At 50.4% G+C, this 14,718-nt stretch overlaps 1 protein-coding gene across 1 annotated transcript in view; it reads right to left on the bottom strand.

Moving 5' to 3' along the window:
* The window catches only part of PTPRS (protein tyrosine phosphatase receptor type S), a 322,165-nt gene extending 312,862 nt beyond the window's left edge, over positions 1-9,303 (bottom strand). The window contains exon 1 of the mRNA XM_053372614.1: positions 9,194-9,303. The gene's annotated coding sequence lies outside the window, so the exon portion shown is untranslated. The remainder of the gene's footprint in view (positions 1-9,193) is intronic.
* Positions 9,304-14,718: the final 5,415 nt, after the last annotated feature.

Genomic DNA, 14,718 nt, shown 5'->3' with positions numbered 1-14,718 from the left:
GAACTCCCTGCCTCTTGACGCCTTTGCTGTGCTCTCTTTTTGGTGCCCACCTTAAAAGGTTTTTGTTTAAACGACCCTATTCAGAAACAGAGATGTCAACATGCTGCCATCTCTTCTACTGCTGATTCTAAACAAATTTAACGCCTTTAGTTGCTTTAACTACACAGTGGTACCTTGGTTTAAAACCATAATCCGCTCCGGAGGTCCGTTTGTAAACCAAAACAGGTTGTAACCCAACGCGCGCTTTCACCAATGGGGCCTCCAAAATTTTTTTTGTTGATAATCCCAAATAAAAAGGCTTATAATCCAAAAAAAAAGTTTGCAAACTTCCGGGTTTGACGTGTTTGTAATCCAAAACATATGCAAACCAGACTGTTTGCAAACCAAGGTACCACTGTATTTCATTGACAGTTTAAATATTTCCCGTAAACTGCTGAAAAGGTTTTCTTCCCAACAATCGATACATAAATTTTGTTAAATACATAAATAAGGAAGATATAAAAACATACTGCTGGTGTGTGTTTTAATCTGCTTTTAGCTTATCACCGATGATTTTAACCTTCTAAAAAAACGTAATAGTTGCTTTTAGCTATTTTTACTGGTAATGCTATTGCTTTTGGTAAATGGCTTTGAGAGTGTTGGCTTTTTTAAAAAATCGTAAAGCAGTGGTTACATTTTATGAAACAAACACAAACAAGTAAATAAAACCGCTCACGGGCATACACAGAGGACGCTTCCTTCGCAACTGCTGTCCAGGCCTCATCCCCTTTGAATGCCAAAGCTTTCGTCTAAGCCCCAGGACCTCTTCAAAAAGGAGGAATTCTTCACTGGCAGCCTTCTAAGAACTCGGCTAAAAATATTCCTTAACAAAACCGGTTGATTCACAGGTTGTGGAAACTCTCCCTGCCAGCCACAGTGCCTTTTGATGCCATCACGTCTCTGCGGTAAAATTCTCCCTCTCTGCACTCGGATACGAGGCATTTTTATATTTCCTATTTTGAAAAGGAAGTTCAATATAAATATGAACGAGAGGGAGGGAGGGAACAGATTTGGCAACCTGGCAGCCTCCAGAAGTTTGGAATCTGAAACTACAACTCCAGTCAACGCCAGGAGGTGGCAAAGGACAGCTTAAGGATGACTTCAGACGATGACAGGTTGCGGGGCGATTCATGGGTAGGGCAGAGAACAGTGTTCGAAATTAGCCAGGCGCAATTTGCACCCAACTATGGACGCTGGTGGCGCTGTGGGTTAAACCACAGAGCCTAGGGCTTGCCGATCAGAAGGTCGGCAGTTCGAATCCCCGCGACGGGGTGGGCTCCCGTTGCTCAGTCCCTGCTCCTGCCAACCTAGCAGTTCAAAAGCACGTCAAAGTGCAAGTAGATAAATAGGTACCACTCCGGCGGGAAGGTAAATAGCGTTTCCGTGCGCTGCTCTCGTTGGCCAGAAGCGGCTTAGTCATGCTGGCCACATGACCCGGAAGCTGTACGCCGGCTCCCTCGGCCAATGAAGCAAGATGAGCGCCGCAACCCCAGAGTCGGCCACGACTGGACCTAATGGTCAGGGGTCCCTTTACCTTTACGGACTACTTGTGACCAAGAAGCCGAGGTGCATGCATCCTTGCACCTTGACTGTTTTGACGCACTCATTCCACACCCTGTAGATTTGCATCAATTATATTTAACCTGCATAATGAATTTCAGGAACCAACATGCTCCCCCCCTACACTCTGAGCAAGAGCAGTAACGACGTCGTAGTTAATTGTTGTGACTTATTTTCGCTTCCCCCGCCCCCCACCCCTGCTCGCAGTTGTGAAGAATATTCTTACATTATGAATGGTCCATCTCACAATTAGGAAAAACAGGTAGGAATTAGCTGATACATATGTGGACTTCTTTACGTTCTCAAAGCTCTTAACCAAGCTCAGGGTTCTCCGAACTAGCCAGATGTTTAACTGAGAAACAATCCGTCAGTCCGTCGTTTGAAAAACAAGACTTTTGAGCTGTCTTGTCCCAAAATGGCAACTAGACGTTCCATTTTGGCGACTCTAACCTTGACTTAAGGATCCATTTGGCACCTAGCTTGTATACCTGAGTTTCTAACACTAGTGGAGAAAGGGAGAGGAGAAACTACACTTAATCTTTTTCAAAAATAAAAAAAGGGGGATTGTTCAGCCGAGTCGCTAACTGGGCATTGTTAATAGGTGAGTAGACTCTCTGGAAATAATGGGCAAGGCTCACTTAAGTCCATTCACAACTGGGTTATTTTTAAATTTTATTTTACATTTAAGTGGCATAAGCACATAGTGCACCCTACAGCAATTTTTATAGCTTAATGAGTAAGATGTAAAAATATTATTTTTTATGAAGGGCTCTCCACACATCAATCAAATTATGTTACTTAATAATACCAGCAAAATTAGTTTTAGGTTTTGCTCCCCCCCCCCAGTTACATTTAATTTTATTGCTATTCTACCTTTCCTGCACATGGCGCTCAATGCGGTTTTCCTCCCCTCTTCCCCATTTTATCTGCACAACAACCCTGAAAGTAGGCTAGTCTACGAAAAAGCAGCGACTGACCCCGTGAGCTTCATGGCTGAGTATAGAGATTTGAACCCAGGCCTCTTAGGTTCTAGCCCAGCGCTCCAAAAGTGCAAAAGGCGCCAGTGAAAATCTACTTGTGGCTTGGCTTCCTGGGACCTCTGATAATGTGCTTCTCTAGAATAAGAAGAATATGCAACGAGAGGTGGAAAGCTGGAAACCGCTTTCCAGAAACCAATACACTAGCAGGTCGAAATAATTCTTTGCGAGTGTATCTGTGGGACTCATTGCCACCAGATATGGCATTGGCCTCCTTGGAAAAGGTTCATCACGCTATGGACAGGGATGGGAACTTGCGGTCCTCCAGAGAGCGCTGGACTCCAACTCCAGCCACCCATGACCACTGGCCAGACCAACGAGTGTCCGGCAACATCTGCCCCCATCCCTAGTGTAAGAGGAACCTTGGCAGGACAGACCTTAACCCAGTTTCCCGTTTCCAAGAGCACCCAGCCATCTAAGTGCCTTTTCCCCGAGACCCTCCGGCAAACGAACAAGAGACAAAGAGGGAAGACAGGCTGCCTCTTGGATGTTTATCTATGAATTTATGCGAGAGGTTAAAAAATAAAAGCCATCCAAATTCTATGCCACCACAAAGAGGAGGAGGAAGACGATTGCGGGTGCCGGTGCTACCGCAATCGAATGTTGCAGAGTTTGCCCCATGGGTCACCCATCAAAATTTAGACTGTAAAGCTCTGTGAGCTCAGGGACAGCACTATATGACCTGCAGCTGGCACAACCTCTCGCCCACATAGAAACCCACAATCCTCCACACCCATCCCTCTCGCACCCCACAACGACCCTCCTTTCCCATGACGACTGACAGGAGCAAGTACCTTAAGGAATGGTCTTCAGGAGCCATTTGCCAAAGAGTTTAATAAGATGCAAGAAGAAAGACAATTGTCAACGCCTCCCTCTTAATTCACAGTGAGCAACCTCTCCTTTCAGACGGAGGCGCTGCAGGTTATGCCACAAGACCCAAAGAAAGCTGCCATCCCCCCCAAAATGCCAGGGTTATGGATTCCTTTTCGTGTTTCCTGCTAGGAAGCCCCAGTTGCCATTTTCCTTCCAGCCCTGCCTAGTGGAACCGCAAGAAGAAGAAGCAGTAGGGATGCTTCATAGATGCTCTGCAGACTTCTGGCCGGATCTCAAAAAGAAAGGCATTGCAAGCATGAGATCCCTTTTGGATCATGTCCAGGGTTCGCCAACATCCTGTTTCTAGTTCCCTTTGGGAAGCCCACAAAAGCAAACAATCCTTCCTTCATTGTCTTCACCCAGTATCCACTGCTCGGAGGTAGAGTGCCCTTTAACATTGAGGCTCCATTCCTCTATCCGAGCCGAGCGCTGCTGACAAACCTAGCCTCCATTTTGCACGTCACCAAGAGTATTTTTCAGTGTACGATGCTGGGTTGTTGTCAAACGGGTCTTACTCAGAGTAGACCCACTAAGGTTACCAGGTTTTTTCCAATGAATCCGGGGACACTTTTCAACTTCAATTGATTTTGTATGGGGACTGATTTGTAAATCCGGGGACTGTCCCCGGGAAACGGGGACGTCTGGTAACCTTACGATAAGCGAGCCATAGTCATTCATTTCTGTGGTTCTACTGGAATCAACCAAATGGGTTTTTGTTTTTAAGTAATCAACTCATTTAGCGGCAGCAAATCCCACAAGCGAATTAAGCTGTGGAGGTAGCTAAAGGGGTTGCCTCAGGGAGGAAAAACACATATACGATTTTAACCGCACTAGATGCTTAAATTCTCAGTTCCCGAAGTTCGCCACACCTAGACAAAAACGTAAGATATATTTACTTACACATACACACACAGAGAGGAGAAACTACAGTTACTTACAGTTGCCTGAAAAAGCATTTCCACTGATATACCCAGAGAAAACCCGCAAGGCAACCGTTCCAAGAAACCTCGTAGCCCCCAAGACAAGGGTGTGGCGCACTTGACGAGCGATAAATCCATTGATCGCAGGAAACGGGTCTCTTCTCCGTTTAAGAGGGAGGGAAAAATAGATATATATTTCAGCAGCTTTATGGGGAAATCTGCCACGGGCTCTAAGTTTAATCCATTCGTGTCTGGATAGCTGTGTTTCCACTCCAGGCTCAACTCCGCTGCAAAACCATTTTTTAAAAACAACAAAAAAAATCCCACAAGCCAGGCACTTTAAAGGATTCTCACTCGCGCACACGGGGTGTTTTTTTAAGAAAAAGATGTCCCAAAAAGCCCCCAGAGGGCTGGACATATCTTGCAAGCGTAAAGGTACGATGGGTTAGTGGCGAAAAGTTAACGGAGGCGCTTCTGACGGTTCTCCGCTCCATTTACACAGACCTGAGAGCAGGCTGGCACTGGGAAGTGGAGATAAATCAGTTTCTAAATCAGTTTCGTGTTAGGGCCCGGAGCTCACCCCAAACGGAACATCGCATTTCTCCATGCGCTCCAGAAAGCAGGTCCCCATCTAGCCGGGTGATACGCAACTGAGCGCTACAAAAGCAGGAACAGAATCATGTGCCCGGGTGCCATCGTTCGGAGCTAAGTCTTCCCACTCCCCGTCCTCTTCGTGGACCCCCTCCCCACTGGAAACCACCCCTCCCCATCACATCAGGAGACCACGCCTCCCCCCGGTTCTTTCAGAACCAAGGATTCAAAGCGAACTGGCACCCCCCCCCCAAGGTGTGTGATGCAGACTTGGCAGGTATTCGGCAAACCCTTCTTGGTCTGAATTCTCTGCACCTTTCCCTTCGTGAGTACCACCTCATTTTGCATGATCTGCAGTAAGGGAAGCAGCTTACTTTTAAAATTTTCTGGGTGCTAAAATAGAGACATATTTTGACGACGCCACACATATCCCTTTTTTTCAGAGTCCAAAGGATTCGGGGGGGGGAGAGTCGTTTTGTGTTTAAAAATGCATTAAAAAAAATTAGGCGGCTCTAAGACGCTGGCTCATTAAGAACGCGAAGAATTCCATAAATTTCCAACAAGACCTTTTCCCTGCAGAATTTCTGCTTGGCATTCTGATCACTGCACAAACAAAGCTTCAAAGAGATAGATATGGGGGGGGGATATATAAAAAAGGAAGGAGATCAGTGGGTGGGAAGAAGATGCCCCCCTCCGTTTAATTTTTTTAAAGAGAGGTTTATTATTATCGCCTGTGTCTGAATCAACAAGTGAAACAATTTGCCCACTGAGATGCCTGAATCAATCAGGTGTTTGAAGAGGAGGACTTTTGCTGGGGGCGGGCGCTAGCACGGCACCCCCCCCACCCCAGAGATATTTCAAGACACCACCATTTCTAATCCCACCCAGTGCGTGTGGTGGTGGTGCGGCGGGGGGCGGGAGGGTTGGCTGGCTAGGAAAACGTATGCACTGTACATTTCGATCAATGATGTAATGGTACCCATATCTGCCTCATCCGTAGCAGTGGAGAAAATTTCTGAATAGAAGGACAGCGGGAGCAGGCGGGGCGGGGGGAGAGATTTGGTGGGGATATATATCTCCCCAGCAATTGCTGCGTTCTGCTTCGACATAAGCAAAAGCTGCTTTTTTTCACACCAAGAGGAAGCACAGCCAAGAATGAACAGGACGAATGAGCTAAGGCTATTTGAAATGTCAGAAATATTTTAACTGGATACGATTACAAAGCGGCTTTGAATCCGGGGTGGGGGGGGGATGAGTGAGGAGAGGGGGGTTCTAGGAAGGGGAGATTAGTTCACCTCACTCACACAAGCTCAACCCATACATAAAATGAGCATTAAATAGGTGGATTCCTTTCTCTTTCTGCATCCAAAATTGAAAAAGAAATAAGGGAAAGAGAAAGGGAATCAAAGCAATTTATCTGAAACAACTAGAGACTGGCGTTTTAATTATTTTATTTCACAGAAAGGGGCCCCCACTTGATAAATCAAAGCGCAAATATATAAGGTAAGATGTCCATCCTGAGCTACCGGACAAGGAGAGAGAGAGAGAAGGGGGGCGAATTGAAGGACCTCCATCGCCCCCTTGGGAACAAAGCAATCAATACACACAGAAGGAAAACACAGCCAAGCCAATAAGAGATGTTTTGAGGCAGGGTTTGGACAGATAGATCCATCCTGTTTGAGAGCCGGTTTGGGTTTGCGATGAGATCTGAAAGCTGGTTTGCGATGAGATCTGAAAGCTGGAGAGGCATCGGAGGCAAGTAGCGCGGGAGAAGGACCAACAGAGCTTCTGTGATGGAGGACGAAAGAGAAGGAGCCACGCCAAGGGACCCCTGCCAACTCTTGTGTGACTCAACCACTGCCGAGAACAGGGTGGGAGTGGGGGAGAGAGAAATGATGGTTGATTTGACCTTTTATGTGGAAAAGAAACCCTAAAGGGAAGCTTTTCGCACAGCCAAATCAGCAGGCAGAGAGATCTCCCCAAAGTTGGGGAGGGAGCAGGATTTCAAAGTTTAAGGCAATAAAAGATTGGGTCCCAAGTTTGGGGAAGCAAATGGGTTGGCGTCACCTCCATGCCCAGAGCGTTCCCCTCCATCCCCACGTCTCAAGGACTAAATCCTGGCAGAGCGCTGTGGGACGTGGCTGGGCGATTCCACCACCACCATCCTGAGATCCTGGAGATCTCCAAGACGTGGGCAACACCTACGACAGGTGTTATGAATATACAAGTGTGGCTGCCTTAAGAGACTCTGCCAAATCTAGGCAAGAGAGGGGTAAGAGGAAGGCAAAGAGAAGGCAGGAGTGAGGGACCTGATGGAACGGAAGGCTGCAGGGCTATGTGCACAGACTGCGCATGGAAAGGGCCACAAAGAGGACAAACGGAGAAGATCGAGCGGTGCCGTCCACAAACCTACATGGCACACTGTGGAAAGAACCACAGAGTTATGCCCATTTTGAACTGGGGGGTGTACATGCATGTGCGGGACTGCGCAAACATGGGAAGGCAAGCTGCAAATCAGGAGGGGATCCAGAAAGACCCAAGAGTTGGGGGGGGGGGAGAACGGGAAGAGGCCCGCAGTAAGGGCGAGAGAGGGGCTTGCGTAGCATCGGGGTCTTCCTGCAGGGCAGGGAAATGGGTTCAGCGCATCACTGGGCAATACCCACTTCCCCTACTCCGCCAGGAGGCACTTTGCAGAAATATCTGTGCCCAGCGAGAAAAGAGGGAGGGGTCTTCTTTTTTTCCAACAAGGGAAGCTGTGGGTGGGAGGCAGAAAGCAGGAGAAGTCTGAGGAGGAACGGCAAAAGCTCACCTGCAGAGGGAGAAGAAAACCACCCTCTGGAATCAGCCAGGGACCCTCCCTTTCATGCCCCCCCCCCAAACTCAGACTCTCCCATCACCACACAAAGAAGTTGAGAGAGACCCCAAGTCTGGCAGCCAGCAGGAGGCAAGTCCCAGATACCCAAACTAAATGCATCGATGGCACCATGAGCCAAGAGGGGAGCCGCACAGGTGTGCCTGTTGGGCATGATTGGGTGCGTGGCATTGAACCCCTCCCTCTGCCCACCAGGCTCCATCCTGCCTCCATCAGGTTGCAATAGTCCAGGTGGTCTGGACAAATGTCTTGCTGCCTAGCCTTCCCCCAAATGCTCAGCTGGGGGAGTCTCTGGGCATGATCCTTTGCCCCTGCCCATTCGTGGCCACACTTAGCCCCCAACCCATAACTTTCCCCATCTTTCCAGCGCCTCACCAGCTGCTTCTGGCCAAACTCAACCCGTACAGCCAGTCCAGTTTTGAAAAAAGAAAGAACCACAATTCTACACATTCATCACCTGCCAGGAGTTCATCTGCCACAACTCTGAAAAAATAAAATATAGCCTCAAAATGCAACTGCTACAACAGCTTCACCACACATGGATAAAGCCCATTGCAAACATTATTATTTTTATTATTCTAGGGGGAGGGGAGAGAATGCTTTGGCAGCCCTTCTTCCCTCCCCGCCGAAAGACCTCATCAGCTTCCAAGGCAGCCCCACCCCAAACTCCAGGCCGCCTGCTCCGTCCAAGCCTCTACATGCCTCCCCATTGTAGCTGCACGCAACCCTCTCGCCCCCCCTCGCCCCAAATGACCACAGCAGACAGACATTTCAATCTTCCGGAAGCCCCTTCCTCCCAAAAAATGCAACATCGCCCCCCCACCTATTCCCCTCCTCTCCAATTCTCCGCCGCCCCCAGGAATAAAAGAAGCACCCCACCGTTGCAACAAGGACCCTTCTTCTCCAAAAAGCCCGACCCGCAGCAAGCAAAGCCTTCTCTCACCACCAGCCCCGCCCCCACCTCCTTCCCCCCCCCAATCATTTTGGAAATATAGCATCCAATAGCGATGCAATTTCAGAAGAACGGATGGAAAGAGGAGATACAGTATGACGGGGGGGGGGCGATTTTTTTTTTTTTGCAAGGTTGCAACAACCTCGCCGCCACCGCTGCTCCTCCCCATTGCAATGGCACGGGGGGGGGGGAGCGATTTGCATCCTTGCAAAGGCTAACTGCCTGCGCTCTCCCTCCCCCCAGAAAAAAAATCTCATCAATGCAATGCAATAATGCAATGCAATGCAATAATGCAATGCAATGCAATGCAAATCGCGGGCCCCCCCCCCCTGGAGAAAAAACCTCTTACCTGGTCCGCCGCCGAGCTGCTCCCGCGGCTCACATCCTCGCCTGGCTGGGGAAGGCGCATGGAGCCCGGTCCGGCAGCCCCCCCCGGTCCTCCTCCTGCCCACCCCCAGGCCGGACCCCCTCCGGGCTCTCCCCTCCCAGCCGAAAAGGGGGCGCGGGGGAGGAAAGAGAAGGATGCTCGGCTTGCAGAGGGAGGGGGAGAGAGAGAGAGAGACTGCGGCTCCGCGCTCCCTCTCGGGCTCCGAGCGGCCACCCTCGCAGGTGATGTCATTCCCCGAGCCTCCGCCGGCTGACGTCACCCCGAGGGGCGTGGCCCGGGGGAGAGAAAAGAAAGAAAGGGGCGGGGCCAGGGCGGGCGTGGGAAGGTGGCGCGCCGGCCAATGGGGAGCGGGGAAAGGCGCGAAGATGCAAATGAAGGGGGCGGGGGCGACGCGCGTGGCGGCGGGTCCTGCCGCACGTGGGGATGCGGGCGCCTTCGAAGACGCGTGAAGAATGAGGGGCTCGTATTGGGTGGGGAGGGGGTGTTTTTGAGTGGGATTTGCGGGCAGTTGTTCAGCTGTAGCTCACTGTACATGTAGGTTGCCGGCACACCATATTGTTTATTGGAGGAGAGCTCAGTCGGTAGAGCATGAGACTCTCAAGGCTGTGGGTTCGAGTCCGGTCTTCGCTGGGGAGGGCGGGGTATAAATACAAATTTATTATTATTATTATTGGGTGAACAATTGGACTAAAGATGATCCATGGGATCTCTTCCAACTCTGCGCGGTTCTATGATTTCATGATTTAGATGCTGCCTTTTCCCCGAAGGTAAAAGGCAACCTAGCAGTTTGAAAGCAAAAAAAGTGCAAGTAGATCAATAGGTACCACTCCGGCGGGAAGGTAAACGGCGTTTCCGTGCGCTGCTCTGGTTCGCCAGAAGCGGCTTAGTCCTGCTGGCCACATGACCCGGAAGCTGTACACCAGCTCCCTCGGCCAGTAAAGCGAGATGAGCGCCGCAACCCCAGAGTCGTCCGCAACTGGACCTAATGGTCAGGGGTCCCTTTACCGAAGATCACAGGGTGAGGGCGTGTGTTGCAGAAACCTGGCCTTCATCCTACTCAGAGTAGACCCCTTGAAATTAACGGGCATGACCAACTTGGGTCTGTTCACTTCAATGCGCCTGCTGGGAGTAGAGCTTAGATAGGTAGCGTCTCTTAGACGCATGCTGCCTTCAAGGCTGTCAACTTCATTTACACCACGAGCTTCTGCGTTCCTCTTGAGCAGGGCCGTCCCACCCATAAGGCGAGGTGAGGCAACCGCTTCAGGCAGCAGGACCCATGAGGGCGGCAGATCCCCGGGTGAAATAACGCCTCGTTTCGCCCTTGCCCTTTCCACCCCACAACAGCCTCTGTTTCCCACTTCAACCAAAGGTTTATTTGAGCCACCCACTTTGTTACCATTGTAGATCTTCACTCCCCCCTTGTTTCCTGATGGATCACGCCCCAACACACATTTTGTAGGTTACCTCAGGTGCTCAAATCATTAGTTGCTGGTGTGCGCGCGCACACACGCTGTTCAGACGGGCGAGCAGGAGCGAAAGAAGGCGGCATGTCACCTGGGGCGGGCGTTGCTACATGGAGCGCATGTGCGGCGTCGCTACATAGAGCACATGTGCAGCGTTGCTACGTATGACACGTGCCGTACGTACCGACGCCGCACATGCGTTGTACTTAGTGGTTTGCCGGTGGCGCCACTCCAGCTACGTATGGCACATGCGCCATACGTACCAACGCCGCACATGCACTGTACTTAGTGGTTTGCCGGTGGCACCACTCCAGCTACGTATGACACATGCGGCATACGTACCGACGCCACACATGCGCTGTACTTAGTGGTTTGCCGGTGGCGCCACTCCATCTACGCATGACACATGCGTCGTACGTACTGATGCCGCACATGCGCTGTACTTAGTGGTTTGCCGGCGGCGCCACTCCATCTACGCATGACACATGCGCTGTACATACCGATGCTGCACATGCGCTGTAAGCGGTTTGCTGGCGGCACCACTCCAGCGCCGTACGGACGGTGCCGGGATCCCTCCGTTGCCGCTAGCACCAGCAAACCGCTAAGTACAGCGCTTGTGCGGCGTCGCTACAGCGCATGCATGCGATGCCACACATGCGCTGTACATAGCGGATTGCTGCCGGCACCGGGGTCCTCGGCTCACGGATGCAGTTGTGAACGGAGGATCCTCTGCTTGTGGCGACGCGATGGTTGCTTGCACCACTGCGAGCCCCTCGCGGGGTGACTTCTTGTCGCCCTCGCAGACATGGAACCTGGGGTGCACCGCCCCCACCCCCATTGCAACGCCACTGCGGGCGAGAATTATAAATAGGTGAGAAGGAAATGAAATGCAGGAAAGCAGAGACAGATCCAGTTATGCTGTGAACAGTGGTCTCCCTGCCACACAAACGGTAGTTGATAACCAGGGTGGGATTTAGGTTTGATGAGGCCCTAAGCTACTGAAGGTAACGGGGCCCTTTATATGTCCAGGTGTCCATAGTCAACAACAAATTGTCGCTGTTTTTTGTGTTGAATATATGCTATATGGTAATTTATGGACCTCATAGCTATCTAAAGCCATTTGCCCATGTTGCAACCAGTCCATGCAGAACGTAAGGTAAAGGTAAAGGTACCCCTGCCCGTACGGGCCAGTCTTGACAGACTCTAGGGTTGTGCGCTCATCTCACTCTAGAGGCCGGGAGCCAGCGCTGTCCGCAGACACTTCCGGGTCACGTGGCCAGCGTGATGAAGCTGCTCTGGCGAGCCGGCACCAGCGCAGCACACGGAAACGCCGTTTACCTTCCCGCTACTAAGCGGTCCCTATTTATCTACTTGCACCCGGGGGTGCTTTCGAACTGCTAGGTTGGCAGGCGCTGGGACCGAGCAACGGGAGCGCACCCCGCTGCGGGGATTCGAACCGCCGACCATGCGATCGGCAAGTCCTAGGCGCTGAGGTTTTACCCACAGCGCCACCCGCGTCCATATGTAGGCACCATATGTAGGGTGCAGAATGTAGGCACCCTATATATAGAAATGAGCAAAGCAGTGATATTCTAGGGAGCAGGCTAGCAGACTTACATCATAGGAGCCTACACACACACAGTTGCTGTATGTAGGTTTTATTTTATTTGTTTTCTATCTTATGTTTTGGAAATGTACATCCAGTTATTTTCCTTGGGCCCCCAAGAGAGTGGGGGCCCTAAGCTACAGCTTGTTTAGCTTATACGTAAATCCAGCACTGTCGATAGCACAGGCATCCTAGCATTGGTAAGACAACGCCCACGAACACCAGCTGTGTGGTTTTAAAAACACACTGTGCCAATTTAACCCACACTGGACCTTTTGGTGTACAGTAGTACCTCGGGTTACATACGCTTCAGGTTACAGACTCTGCTAACCCAGAAATAGTACCTCAGGTTAAGAACTTTGCTTCAGGATGAGAACAGAAATCGTGCTCTGGCAGCGCGGTGGCAGCAGGAGGCCCCATTAGCTAAAGTGGTGCTTCAGGTTAAGAACAGTTTCAGGTTAAGAACGGACCTCCGGAACGAATTAAGTACTTAACCTGAGGTACTACTGTATTGTGATTCCTACTAGTTTCATCTCGCAGCCCTCCCTTGTGAAGTTCCTTTGTTCCCATAGGGATACTTTGCAGCCATTTGCTGAGTGACCCTGGAGGCTGAAATGTTCACCTGCTACCCCCCCCCTGCCCCACCCCGTGTTGCCGCTTCTAAGGTCAGATTTGCACCTGTTCATTCTTTTACATAGAGACTGGCCTGTGCAGAATGCAGGAGGGCTTTGTTGGCGGATCGTGGCCATCAGCCTGGACAGCTCCGTTGGTTAGAGCGCTGTGCTGATAGTGCCAAGGTTGCAGGTTCGGTCCCCATAAGGTAAGGGACAGCTGCATATTCCTGCATCGTAGGGCGTTTGACTTAATGTCTGCCAGGTTGCCTTCCAACAGTATGATTCTATAATGGAGTGCATCAGAAGATGAGCGGGAAAAAAGAAAAAGGAAAAAGAAAAAATAAATTAATTTTTTGGGGGAAATGATATATAATTAATTGAAGAAAATGTTTAAAATGACATTTGCAAAAAAAAACCAGAAGCATTTTTGTTAGAGATTGTAGGACAAGACCTGCCAAGGAAAAGAAAGAACTTATTTATGTATGCAACAACAACGGCAAGAGTCTTGATAGTGCAAGGATGGAAGAATGAGGGAACCCCGACAAAAGAACAGCGGCAAGAGAAATTGATGAACTAAGCAGAACTGATGAAACTGACATACAAACTGCAAGAAAAGGACAACTGTGACTTCAAAGAAGAATGGGAACTTTTTACAAATTACTTGAAACAACAACAAAATGAATTGGACCCAGTAAGCTTCAAGGCTGGGTAGAGGTTCGAATCTTGGTCACCCAAATCCCGGGTCTATTCTGCCACTCTGTAGAGCTTCTGTTCCCTTTTGACATCTGGGGGTGTGGGGGTGCATTCACACACAAAACAGTATTTTGCCACATAAATAAAACAACACTCTTGTTTTGTCATCCTCGGTAACATATTTATTATTTCAGTGATTCCTAAAACGAAGCAAACATGCACGAAAATGCAAGTTTTCAAGCACATGAGCCAACAGTGTGACGCGGCAGCTAAAAAAGCCCAGTGGCGTAGCGTGGGTTGTCAGCACCCGGGGCAAGGCAAGTAATTTGTGCCCCCTAACCCGGGGCAAGGCAAGTAATTTGCGCCCACTAACCCCTAACCTGCCGCTGCTGCCAGCTTCTTCTTGCTGCTGCCTGGTCTGGTCTGGTGTGGTTCTCTCCCGCGCTCAGCGCTGCGCTGGGTGGCCGCTGCACTGTCCCTCCCCCAGATAGTCCCTCGCTCTCTCTCCGCACTGCACCGCACGCCTGGCACCCACCCCCTCCACAGTGGGCAGCGACCCAGCGGCTCGGATCGGATTCGCACAGCCAGCACTGCAGTGAGAGTGAGTGAGTGAGCCAGGTAGGGACAGAGAGCTGCGAGTGTGAGCGCGCCCCCCCCCGATGTTGCGCCCTGTGTGGCCGGCCCCCCCTGCTACGCCACTGAAAAAGCCAATGCAATTCTGGGCTGCATCAATAGGAGTATAGCATCTAGATCAAGGGAAGTAATAGTGCCACTGTATTCTGCTCTGGTCAGACCTCACCTGGAGTACTGTGTCCAGTTCTGGGCACCACAGTTCAAGAAGGACACTGACAAACTGGAACGTGTCCAGAGGAGGGCAACCAAAATGGTCAAAGGCCTGGAAACGATGCCTTATGAGGAACGGCTAAGGGAGCTGGGCATGTTTAGCCTGGAGAAGAGGAGGTTAAGGGGTGATATGATAGCCATGTTCAAGTACATAAAAGGATGTCACATAGAGGAGGGAGAAAGGTTGTTTTCTGCTGCTCCAGAGAAGCGGACACGGAGCAATGGATCCAAACTACAAGAAAGAAGATTCCACCTAAACATTAGGAA

This window comes from Podarcis raffonei, chromosome 18, assembly GCF_027172205.1.
Source record: "Podarcis raffonei isolate rPodRaf1 chromosome 18, rPodRaf1.pri, whole genome shotgun sequence".
In the NCBI taxonomy this organism is placed as follows: domain Eukaryota; kingdom Metazoa; phylum Chordata; class Lepidosauria; order Squamata; family Lacertidae; genus Podarcis; species Podarcis raffonei.
Note: the sequence above shows the minus strand (reverse complement) of the source record. Positions and strands in the feature narration are given on the sequence as shown.